Raw genomic sequence first — 12,129 nt, forward strand, 5'->3', positions numbered from 1 at the left:
CTTCATATTTGATGTCGAATTCGGACAACTCGACTGTCCATTGTAGGATTCTTCTAGCTAAGTCTGTTTTCTGTAAGATCCTTTTTGTGGGTTGGTTGGTCCGTACTCTGATGGTGTGAGCTTGAAAGTATGGTCGGAGTCGTCGGGAAGTGAGTATGAGGGCGTAGGCAAACTTTTCTATCTTTTGATAGTTTAGTTCAGCCCCTTGTAGAGCCTTACTGATGAAGTAGATGGGTTGTTGCCCACTTTCGTCCTCTCTGACCAACGCTGAGGCTGTTGCCCGACTCCCTACGGCAAAGTATAGTATGAGCTCTCCACTTTCCCAAGGTCGAGTAAGGACAGGTGGTTGCCCCAGAAATTTTTTGAAATCTTGGAAGGCTTGTTCGCATTCTGGGGTCCACTCGAACCTCTTACCCTTTCTTAATGTTGCATAGAAGGGGAGAGATCTTAAGGCTGATCCAGCTAGGAATCTAGACAGAGCTGCTAGTCTTCCGTTAAGCTGCTGGACCTCTTTGACACAGGTCAAACTTTTCATGTGAAGTATAGCCTGGCACTTATTTGGGTTTGCTTCGATTCCTCTTTAGGTGAGCATGAAGACTAGGAATTTGCCAGCTTCTACCGTAAAGGTACACTTTGCAGGGTTAAGTCGCATGCCATGCTCTCTTATGGTGTCAAACACTTTAGCAAGGTCGGGTAACAATGATTCCTCACTTTGTGTTTTTACCAGTATGTCATCTACATAAACTTCCATTAGATTTCCAATGTGATCGGCGAAGACTTTGTTCATCAGTCTTTAGTAGGTAGCCCCTGCGTTCTTGAGTCCGAAGGGCATAACTATATAGCAATAGTTTGCCTTTGGGGTTAGGAATAATGTCTTCTCTTGGTCGGGTTGATACATTGGGATTTGGTTGTATCCTGAGTAAGCGTCCATGAAGGAGAGGTATTGATAGCCTGATGAAGCATCAACTAATGTGTCGATGTTCGGGAGTGGGTAGGGATCCATTGGGCAGGCTTTGTTGAGGTCGGTGTAATCGGTGCACATCCGCCACTTTCCATTTGACTTTTTGACCAATACCACATTGGCTAGCCATAGTGGATATTTTACTTCCCTTATGAACCCTGCCTCCAGCAAGGCCTGTACCTGCTCCTCTACAACCTGCGACCTTTCCGGGCCGAGCTTCCTATGCTTTTGTTGTACTGGCCGTGACCCTGGGTATACGGCTAACTTGTGCCATATTAGTCCGGGATCGATACCAGGCATGTCAGCGGCCTTCCATGCAAAGAGGTCGGAATTGTCTTTTAGGAGTTTTATTAGCAGTTCCTTTAAGTCTTCTCTCAGATTTGCTCCTATATTTGTTGTTTTACTTGGATCGTCTCCAATTTGAACTTCTTGAGTCTCACCTTCTGGTTGAGGACGGAGTTCTTCACGAGCTCAGATTCCCCCGAGTTCTATAGTGTTGGTTTCTTTCCCTCTGGGGTCTCCTTTAAGGTTCAGACTTTCGTTATAACAACGTCGCGTGAGTTTCTGATCTCCTTTTATGATGGCGATCCCTTCCGGAGTGGGGAACTTCATGCATATATGTGGAGTGGAGACCACGGCGGCGAGCTGGTTTAACGTTGTTCAACCTATTAGCGCATTGTAGGCCGAGCTCATGTCGACTACAATATAGTCTATACTCAGTATCCTAGACCGAGTTCTTTTCCCAAAGGTTTTATGCAAGGAGATATATCCTAGTGATTGAATTGGGGTGTCTCCCAGTCCGAACAAGCTATTCGGATATGCTCTGAGCTCTTTTTATTGTAGGCCAAGCTTGTCGAAGGCGAATTTAAACAAGATGTCCGTGGAACTTTCCTGGTCGATTAGTGTTCTGTGGAGGTTGGCGTTGGCCAGTATTATGGTAATGACCATGGGGTTATCATGCCCTGGGATGATGCCCATGGCGTCTTCTTGGGTGAAGGTGATATTGGGGAGGTCGACCGACCTGTCTCCTCCTCCAACATGGTACACCTCTTTGAGGTGTCTCTTGCGTGACGACTTAGAGATCCCACTTCCTGCGAATCCCCCATTTATCATATGAACATGTCTTTCCGGAGTGTGAGGTGGGTGTTCGACTCATCCGACCTCTTCATCCCTTCTTCTTTTTCTTGGCTCGTCTGTTTTATTAGCTAGAAACCGATCTAGTCTCCCTTCTCTTGCAAGTTTTTCAATGACATTCTTTAGATCAAAGCAGTCATTGGTAGAATATCCATAGATCTGGTGATATTCGCAATACTCCGTTCGATTTCCTCCTCCTCTTTTATGCTTGATTATTCGAGGGGGCGGGATCTTTTCAGTGTTGCATATCTCTCTGTATACATCCACAAGTGACACTCTGAGCAGAGTGTAGTTGTGGTACTTTCGAGGTTTCTCAGCAGGCTGATCCTCTTTTTTTTCTAGACTCTTTATCCTTATCTCGAGGTGGGTAGGAGATTCCGGATTTTGAGGTTTCTCCTAATCGAGAATTTTCCTCCATATTGATATACTTTTCTGCCCGTTCTTGTATCTCGTTCAGAATGTTGGATGTTTTTTGGATATTTAGTGGCTAAAAGGTCCCTCTCTCAGGCCGTTGATGAGCCCCATGATGGCCATTTCTGTTGGGAGACTTTGTATGTCGAGACATGCTTTGTTGAACCTTTCCATGTAGTTGTGAAGGCTTTTTCGATCTCCTTGTTTAATTCCTAATAAGCTTGGGGCGTGTTTGGTCTTGTCATTCTGGATGAAAAACCGGGCGAGAAACTTTTTGGCTAGGTCATCAAAATTTGCGATTGATCTTGGAGGCAAACTGTCGAACCACTTTATCGCTGTTTTTTTCAGGGTAGTCGGGAAAGCTTTGCATCAAATTGCATCTGAGGCGTCTGTGAGATACATCCTGCTTCTGAAATTGCTGAGATGATGGCTTGGATCAGAGGTACCATCATATGGGGTCATGTCAGGAGCTTTGAAGTCCTTTGGGACTTTAGTTTTCATGATCTCCTTAGTGAATGGATCTTGATCCTTACGGGAGTTATCTTCATGGTTGGAATGAGCAGTTTTGGTTTTGAGATCGGCCTGGAGCTTTGCGAGCTTGTCCTCTAGCTCTCGGCAACGTCTCACTTCTCTTTGGAGGTCTCTCTCAGCCTCGCGCTGATGTTCGGCCTTTTGTTCGAGCTGTTTGAGGCGATTCTGCTGTTCACGGAGAGCATCTAAGATTTCGGTGTTTCGAGATTGCTTGTCTCCCTTAGTTTGAGGCACATCCTTTGATATGGCATCCGTATTTTTAAGCGGGGTTCTTTCTTCCAAACCGGAGTTGTGACCGTTGTCAAGGTTGTCCGCCATGACGATAGGATGACTTCCATGGTCCCCGGCAACGGGGCCAATATTCCGAGGGTTACCTGAAACTGAAGGTCAATCTCGAAGGAGATCTGCTGTTGTGGTCGGAGCGGTTGTGTCCGACTTGCTGGATCTGGTGGTGCTGCTTGATGAGTGGATAATTTATACGCTTTTTGGCATTGTTTTTACATGGTTTTCAGTATGATTTAGTTAGTTTTTAGTATATTTTTATTAGTTTTTAAATAAAAATCACATTTCTGGACTTTACTATGAGTTTATGTGTTTTTCTGTGATTTCAGGTATTTTCTGGCTGAAATTGAGGGACTTGAGCAAAAATCAGATTCAGAGGCTGAAGAAGGACTACAGATGCTGTTGGATTCTGACCTCCCTGCACTCAAAGTAGATTTTATGGAGCTACAGAACTTCAAATGGCGCGTTCTCAATTGCGTTGGAAAGTAGACATCCAGGGCTTTCTAGAAATATATAATAGTCCATACTTTGTTCGAGTTTAGATGACGCAAACTGGCGTTCAACACCAGCTTCCTGCCCTATTCTGGAGTTAAACGCCAGAAACAGGTTGCAAAGTGGAGTTAAACGCCAGAAACAGGTTACAAACTGGCGTTCAACTCCAAGAGAAGCCTCTACACGTGTAAAGCTCAATGCTCAGCCCAAGCACACACCAAGTGGGCCCCGGAAGTGGATTTCTGCATCATTTACTCATTTCTGTAAACCCTAGTAACTAGTTTAGTATAAATTGGACTTTTTACTATTGTATTTACATCTTTGGATTATCTTTTGATCCTTTGATCACATTTTGGGGGGCTGGCCATTCGGCCATGCCTAGACCTTGTTCTTATGTATTTTCAACGGTAGAGTTTCTACACACCATAGATTAAGGTGTGGAGCTCTGCTGTTCCTTGAGTATTAATGCAAAGTACTATTGTTTTTCTATTCAATTCAAGCTTATTCCTATTCTAAGATATTCATTCACACCCAAGAACATGATGAATGTGATGATTATGTGACACTCATCACCATTCTCACCTATGAACACGTGCCTGACAACCACTTCCGTTCTACATGAAGATGAGATAGAATGAGTATCTCTTAGATATCTAATACAGGGGACCGAGTCCGAGATATTAGAGTCTTCGTGGTATAAGTTAGAACCCATGGACGGCCATTCCTGAGATCCGAAAAGTCTACACCTTGTCTGTGGTATTCCGAGTAGGATCCGGGAAGGGATGGCTGTGACGAGCTTTAAACTCGCGAGTACTGGGCGTAGTGACAGAAGCAAAAGGATAGTAAATCTTATTCCAGTATGATCGAGAACCGACAGATGATTAGCCATGCAGTGACAGCGCATTGGACCATTTTCACAGAGAGGACGGGATGTAGCCATTGACAATGGTGATGCCCAACATATAGCTTGCCATGGAAAGGAGTAGGAATGATTGGATAAAGACAGCAGGAAAGCAGAGATTCAGGAGGAACGAAAGCATCTCTATACGCTTATCTGAAATTCTCACCAATGAATTACATAAGTATCTCTATCCTAGTTTATATTTTATTTATCTTTTAATTATTAAATCCCTATAACCAATTGAATCCTCCTGACTGAGATTTACAAGGTGATCATAGCTTGCTTCAAGCCGACAATCTCCGTGGGATCGACCCTTACTCACGTAAGGTTTATTACTTGGACGACCCAGTGCACTTGCTGGTTAGTTGTGCGAAGTTGTGACAAAGTGTGATTCACGTTTGAGAGCACCAAGTCTTTGGCGCCATTGTTGATGATCGCAATTTCGTGCACCAAGTTTTTGGCGCCGTTGCCGGGAATTGTTCGAGTTTAGACAACTGACGGTTCATCTGGTTGTTCAGATTAGGTAATTTTATTTTAATTTTAAGCTTTTTGTTTTTATTATTCTTATTTTCGAAAAAAAATAATAAAAATAAATATTTTCAAAAATATATGTTCTTCAGAATTTTTAAGAAAGAATTCTAGAGTTTCATGAAGCATGTTGAAGCCTGGCTGGCTGTAAAGCCATGTCTAATTCATTTGGATTGGGGCTTCCACCTATCAGCATAGAATGAAGTTGGATGAAGTATCAGCTGTTGTATGTCTGATTTGTATGCTAAAGCTTGGTTGGCCATTGGCCATGTCTAGTGTTTTGGACCAGAGCTTTTTCTGAAAGCTTGGCTGGCTAGTAAGCCATGTCTAATTCCTGGACCGGAGCTTTAGACTAACATTGCAAGATTCCTGGAATTCCTATTAAAAATTTTGAAATCCTTATCTTGCTTTTCAAAAGAATTTTTGAAAAATCCAAAAAAAAATTTATAAAATCATAAAATCAAAAAAATAATTTGATGTTTCTTGTTTGAGTCTAGTGTCAAATTGTAAGTTTGATGTCAATTGCATGCTTTTAATTTTTCTTTAAAATTTTGAAAACTCATGCATGTATTCTTCATGATCTTCAAATTGTTCTTAGTAAGTCTTCTTGTTTGATCTTTAAAATTTCTTGTTTTGTGTATTTTCTTGTTTTCCATATGTATTTTCAATTTGTTAGTGTCTAAACATTAAAAATTTTTAGGTTTGGTGTCTTGCATGTTTTTCTTTTCTTAAAAATGTTCAAATATAAGTCTTGATGTTCATCTTGATCTTCAAAGTGTTCTTGGTGTTCATCTTGACATTCATAATGTTCTTGCATGCATCATTTGTTTTGATCCAAAAATTTTCATGCATTAAGTCTTTTTATTGTTTTTCTCTCTCATCATTAGAAATACAAAAATAAAAAAAAATATCTTTCCCCTTTTCTCTCATAAATTTTCGAAAATTTGATTTGATTTAGTCAAAAAAATCTTAAAATCTAGTTGTTTCTTATGAGTCAAATCAAATTTTCAATTTAAAAATTCTATCTTTTTCAAAAACCAAATCTTTTTTCAATTTTTCCTTCATATTTTCAAAAACTTCATGATTGATTTTCAAAATCTTTTTCTTATTTTGTTTCATAATTTCAAAATCTTTACTAAAAATTAATGTGATTGATTCAAAAATTTTAAGTTTATTACTTGCCTATTAAGAAAGATTCACTTTTTAAATTTTAAATCATATCTTTTTGTTTCTTGTTAGTCAAGTAATCAACTTTAATTTTCAAAATCAAATCTTTTTAAATTTCTTTTTCAAATCTCTCTCAAAATAAGTTTCAATCACATCTTTTTCAAAATCAATTTCAAAATCTCTTCTAACCTCTTATCTTTTCAAAAATTGATCTTCAAATCCTTTTCAATTAATCTTATCTTTTTGTTTAATTCTTATCTTTTTCAAAACTACCTAACTAATTCTCTCTCTCTAATTTTCGAAAATCACCTTCCTCTTTTTCAAAATTCTTTTTAATTAACTAATTGTTTTAAATTTCAATTTTATTTTATTTCTTTTTTTTTATACTTTCGAATTCTAATTAATTAATTTAATAAAAACAAAAATATTTTCCTTTTATTTTAATTTGAAATTCGAATTCTTCATCTTCTCTCATCTCTTTCTAATTATTTATTTATTTACTAACACTTCTCTTCATCTAAAAATTCGAACCCTCTCTTCCTCCTGGTGTTTGAATTTCCCCTCTTCTATTCTTTTCTTCTTCTACTCACATAAAGGAATCTCTATACTGTGACATAGAGGATTCCATATTTTTTTTCTATTTTCTTCTTTTTCATATGAGTAGGAACAAGGATAAGAACATTCTTGTTGAAGCTGATCCTGAACCTGAAAGGACTCTGAAGAGGAAGCTAAGGGAAGCTAAAGCACAAATCTCTGGAGAAAATCTGACAGAAATTTTTGAAAAAGAAGGAGACATGGCCGAAAATAATAACAATGCAAGGAAGATGCTTGGTGACTTTACTGCACCAAATTCCAATTTACGTGGAAGAAGCATCTCAATCCCTGCCATTGGAGCAAATAATTTTGAGCTGAAACCTTAATTAGTTTCTATGATGCAACAGAACTGCAAGTTTCATGGACTTCCATCAGAAGATCCTTTTCAGTTCTTAACTGAATTCTTGCAAATCTGTGATACTGTTAAGACCAATGGGGTTGATCCCGAGGTCTACAGGCTTATGCTTTTCCTGTTTGCTGTAAGAGACAGAGCTAGAATATGGTTGGACTCTCAACCTAAGGATAGCCTGAACTCTTGGGATAAGCTGGTCACGGCTTTCTTAGCCAAGTTCTTTCCTCCTCAAAAGCTTAGTAAGCTTAGAGTGGATGTTCAAACCTTCAAACAGAAAGAAGGTGAATCCCTCTATGAAGCTTGGGAGAGATACAAGGAACTGACCAAAAAGTGTCCTTCTGACATGCTTTCAGAATGGACCATTCTGAATATATTCTATGATGGTCTGTCTGAGCTATCAAAGATGTCACTGGACCATTCTGCAGGTGGATCCATTCACCTAAAGAAAATGCCTGCAGAAGCTCAAGAACTCATTGACATGGTTGCAAATAACCAGTTCATGTACACTTCTGAAAGGAATCCTGTGAGTAATGGGATGCCTCAGAGGAAGGGAGTTCTTGAAATTGATACTCTGAATGTCATATTGGCTTAGAACAAAATATTGACTCAGCAAGTCAATATGATCTCTCAGAGTCTGAATGGATTGAAGGAATCATCCAACAGTACTAAAGAGGCATCTTCTGAAGAAGAAACTTATGATCCTGAGAACCCTGCAATAGCAGAGGTGAATTACATGGGTGAACCCTATGGAAACACCTATAATTCCTCATGGAGAAATCATCTAAATTTCTCATGGAAGGATCAACAAAAGCCTCAACAAGGCTTCAATAATGGTGGAAGAAACAGGTTTAGCAATAGCAAGCCTTTTCCATCATCCACTCAGCAATAGACAGAGAATTCTGAGCAGAATCCATCTAGCTTAGCAAATATAGTCTCTGATCTATCTAAGGCCACTTTCAGTTTCATGAATGAAATAAGGTCCTCCATTAGAAATTTGGAGGCACAAGTGGGCCAGCTGAGTAAAAGGGTCACTGAAACTCCCCTTATTACTCTCCCAAGCAATACAGAAGAAAATCCAAAGAGAGAGTACAAGGCCATTGATTTGACCATCATGGCCGAACCTACAAAGGAGGAGGGGGACGTGAATCCCAATGAGGAAGACCTCATGGGACGTCCTCTGACCAATAAGGAGTTTTCCTTTGAGGAACCAAAGGAATCTGAGGCTCATCTAGAGACCATAGAGATTCCATTGAACCTCCTTCTGCCCTTCATGAGCTCTGATGAGTATTCTTCTTCTGAAGAGAATGAAGACGTTACTGAAGAGCAAGTTGCTAAGTACCTTGGTGCAATCATGAAGCTGAATGCCAAATTATTTGGTAATGAGACTTGGGAAGATGAACCTCCCTTGCTCACCAATGAACTGAATGCATTGGATAGGCAGAAATTACCTTAAAAGAAACAGGATCCTGGCAAATTCTTAATACCCTGTACCATAGGCACCATGACCTTTGAGAAGGCTCTGTGTGATCTGGGGTCAGGAATAAACTTAATGCCACTCTCTGTAATGGAGAAACTTGGGATCTTTGAGGTGCAAGCTGCCAGAATCTCATTAGAGATGGCAGACAGCTCAAGAAAACAGGCTTATGGACTGGTAGAGGACGTGTTAGTAAAGGTTGAAGGCCTTTACATCCCTGTTGATTTCATATTCCTAGACACTGGGAAGGATGAAGATGAATCCATCATCCTTGGAAGACCCTTCCTAGCCACAGCAAGAGCTGTGATTGATGTGAACAGAGGAGAATTGGCCCCTCAATTGAATGAGGACAACCTTGTGTTTAAGAATCAAGGATCTCCTTCTGTAACCATGGAGAGGAAGCATGAAAAGCTTCTCTCACTGCAGAGTCAACCAAAGCCCCCACAGTCAAACTCTAAGTTTGGTGTTGGGAAGCCACAACCAAACTCTAAGTTTGGTGTTGAACCTCCACATTCAAACTCTAAGTTTGGTGTTGGGAGGTTCCAACCTTGCTCTGATTATCTGTGAGGCTCCATGAAAGCTCACTATCAAGCTATTGACATTAACGAAGCGCTTGTTGGGAGGCAACCCAATGTTATTTAATTATATCTATATTATTTTTTTCTTTTGTTATTTCGTGTTTTATTAGGTTGATGATCATGTGGAGTCACAAAAACTACTGAAAAATCAAAAACAGAATGAAAAACAGCATTAAAAACAGCATACCCTGGAGGAAGAGGAGCATTCTGGCGTTTAAACGCCAGAAACAAGCATCTACCTGGCGTTAAACACCAGAAACAGGCTATATTTGGGCGTTTAACGCCAGAAACAAGCAGCAGTCTGGCGTTAAACGCCAGGATTGCACAGCAAGGGCGTTTTACACGCCTAATTGGAGCAGGGATGTTAAGCCCTTGGCCCCACTGGATCTGTGGACCCCACAGGATCTGTGAACCCCATAGGATCCCCACCACTTCTTCTCTCCTCTTCACATCTTTTCATAACTCTCTTCCCCAAATAACCTCCACCAATCACCTCCATTACTCCTCCAAAACCATCTTACAACCCACCCACACCCACCCACTCAAATTCAAACCATCAATCTTTCCTTTTCACACATCCTAACCACCTAAACCCCCCTGGCCGAACCATTAACACACCTCTATCTTCTCCATCTCTTCTTGTTCTCCTCCTTTCTTTCTTCTTTTGCTCAAGGACGAGCAAATATTTTAAGTTTGGTGTGGTAAAAGCGTTGCTTTTTGTTTTTTCATAACCATTTATGACACTTAAGGCCAGAGAAACCTCTAGAAAGAGGAAAGAGAAGGCAAAAGCTTCCACCTCTGAGTCATAGGAGATGGAGAGATTCATCTCAAAAGCTCATCACTAAGAAAAGGGTGGAACACCAAGAGCTATGAGCAGTGGCGAAACTTGAAACAAAATTTTGGGGGGGGGGGCAGATAGAAAATAATTGTCAAAATGTTTTTTATATGGACCCCGTTTAAGATATGCTCGTCTAATCTCATATCTATGGTTTGGGTGATATTGCCAAATTTAAAGCCGTTTCTCAAGATCTCGTTCCAAAAAGTTAAGGTTAAAGTCATCAGATGTAACTTTTTGAACTTTTAAAGGTTATACTTATATCTCACTTTCTTCGTGATTCATTAAAGTAGAAGAACTATCTACATGTGTTGATATTGTAAAAGTTATATGTTCTCCTTCTTAAATATTAGCCTTCCTCTTAAAAAAATATATCAATTCTTTGATTTTTCATTATTATTTTATATAAAAATTTGAATATATATCCTATAAAATATGTAAAGAAGAAGTTAGAAAGAAAAATATTAAAATTTATAATATTTATTGAATTTTTTTTATCAATTTATACAAATACAATAATATTAATACTTATTGAATGTTCTATTATTTTTTATCATATAAAAAATTAAATTAAATAAATAGTAAAATATAAAATAATATTAAATTAAATAAATAAAAATATCTAATTTTTTATATTTGAACTTAAAGATAGAGAGAGTGTTATTTATTGAACTTATTAGATACTTTAAGTCATAGTAAAGTATTTAAGTCAATTGAACTATTTTTTATTTTTTGAAAAAGTACTATTAAATTTTTTATAAAAAGTTTGGGGGGGCCATGGCCCCCTCTTGTCTGAACTAAGCTCCACCACTGGCTATGAGGGAGGAGCAACAAAGACAAGGAAGAGACATAGAGGAGCTCAAAAGCACCATTGGTTCTTTAAGAAGAGGAAGATGCCACCCTCACTAAGGTGGACTCATTCCTTAATCTCCTTGTCTATTTATTTTATTGTTTTTCGATTTTTGAGCTTTATGTTTTATTTATGTTTGTGTCTTTACTACATGATCACTAGTGTCTAAGTGTCTATGCCTTAAAGCTATGAATGTCCTATGAATCCATCACCTCTCTTAAATGGAAACTGTTTTAATTACAAAAGAACAAGAAGTACATGGTTTCAAATTCATCCTTGAAACTAGTTTAATTATTTTGATGTGGTGACAATACTTTTTATTTTCTGAATGAATGCTTGAACAGTGCATATGTCTTTTGATATTGTGGTTTATGAATGTTAAATATGTTGGCTCTTGAAGAATAAGGAAAAAGGAGAAATGTTATTTGATAATCTGAAAAATCATAAAAATGATTCTTGAAGCAAGAAAAAGCAGTGAAGAACAAATCTTGCAGAAAAAAAAAAAGAAGAGAAAAGAAAAATGGCAAAAAAAAAAAGAAAAGAAAAAGAAAAAGCAAGCAGAAAAAGCCAAAAGCTCTTTAAACCAAAAGGCAAGAGCAAAAAGCCAATAGCCCTTAAAACCAAAAGGCAAGGATAATAAAAAGGATCCAAGGCTTTGAGCATCAGTGGATAGGAGGGCCTAAAGGAATAAAATACTGGCCTAAGCGGGTAAACCATGCTGTCCCTAACCATGTGCTTGTGGCGTGAAGGTGTCAAGTGAAAACTTGAGACTGAGCGGTTAAAGTCGAGGTCCAAAGCAAAAGAAGAGTGTGTTTAAGAACCCTGAACACCTCTAATTAGGGACTTTAGCAAAGCTGAGTCACAATCTGAAAAGGTTCACCCAGTTATGTGTCTGTGGCATTTATGTATCCGGTGGTAATACTGGAAAACAAAGTTCTTAGGGCGACGGCCAAGACTCATAAAGTAGCTGTGTTCAAGAATCAACATACTGAACTAGGAGAATCAATAACACTATCTGAATTCTAAGTTCCTATAGATG

General features: G+C 38.8%; 1 non-coding gene across 1 annotated transcript; it reads right to left on the reverse strand.

The window, feature by feature from the left end:
• Positions 1-7,594: 7,594 nt before the first annotated feature.
• LOC148563662 (small nucleolar RNA R71) lies at positions 7,595-7,702 on the reverse strand. Its single transcript, XR_015884569.1, has one exon. It is a non-coding gene; the product is annotated as a small nucleolar RNA R71 (small nucleolar RNA).
• Positions 7,703-12,129: the final 4,427 nt, after the last annotated feature.

This window comes from Arachis ipaensis, chromosome B5, assembly GCF_059453495.1.
Source record: "Arachis ipaensis isolate K30076 ecotype BB chromosome B5, ASM5945349v1, whole genome shotgun sequence".
In the NCBI taxonomy this organism is placed as follows: domain Eukaryota; kingdom Viridiplantae; phylum Streptophyta; class Magnoliopsida; order Fabales; family Fabaceae; genus Arachis; species Arachis ipaensis.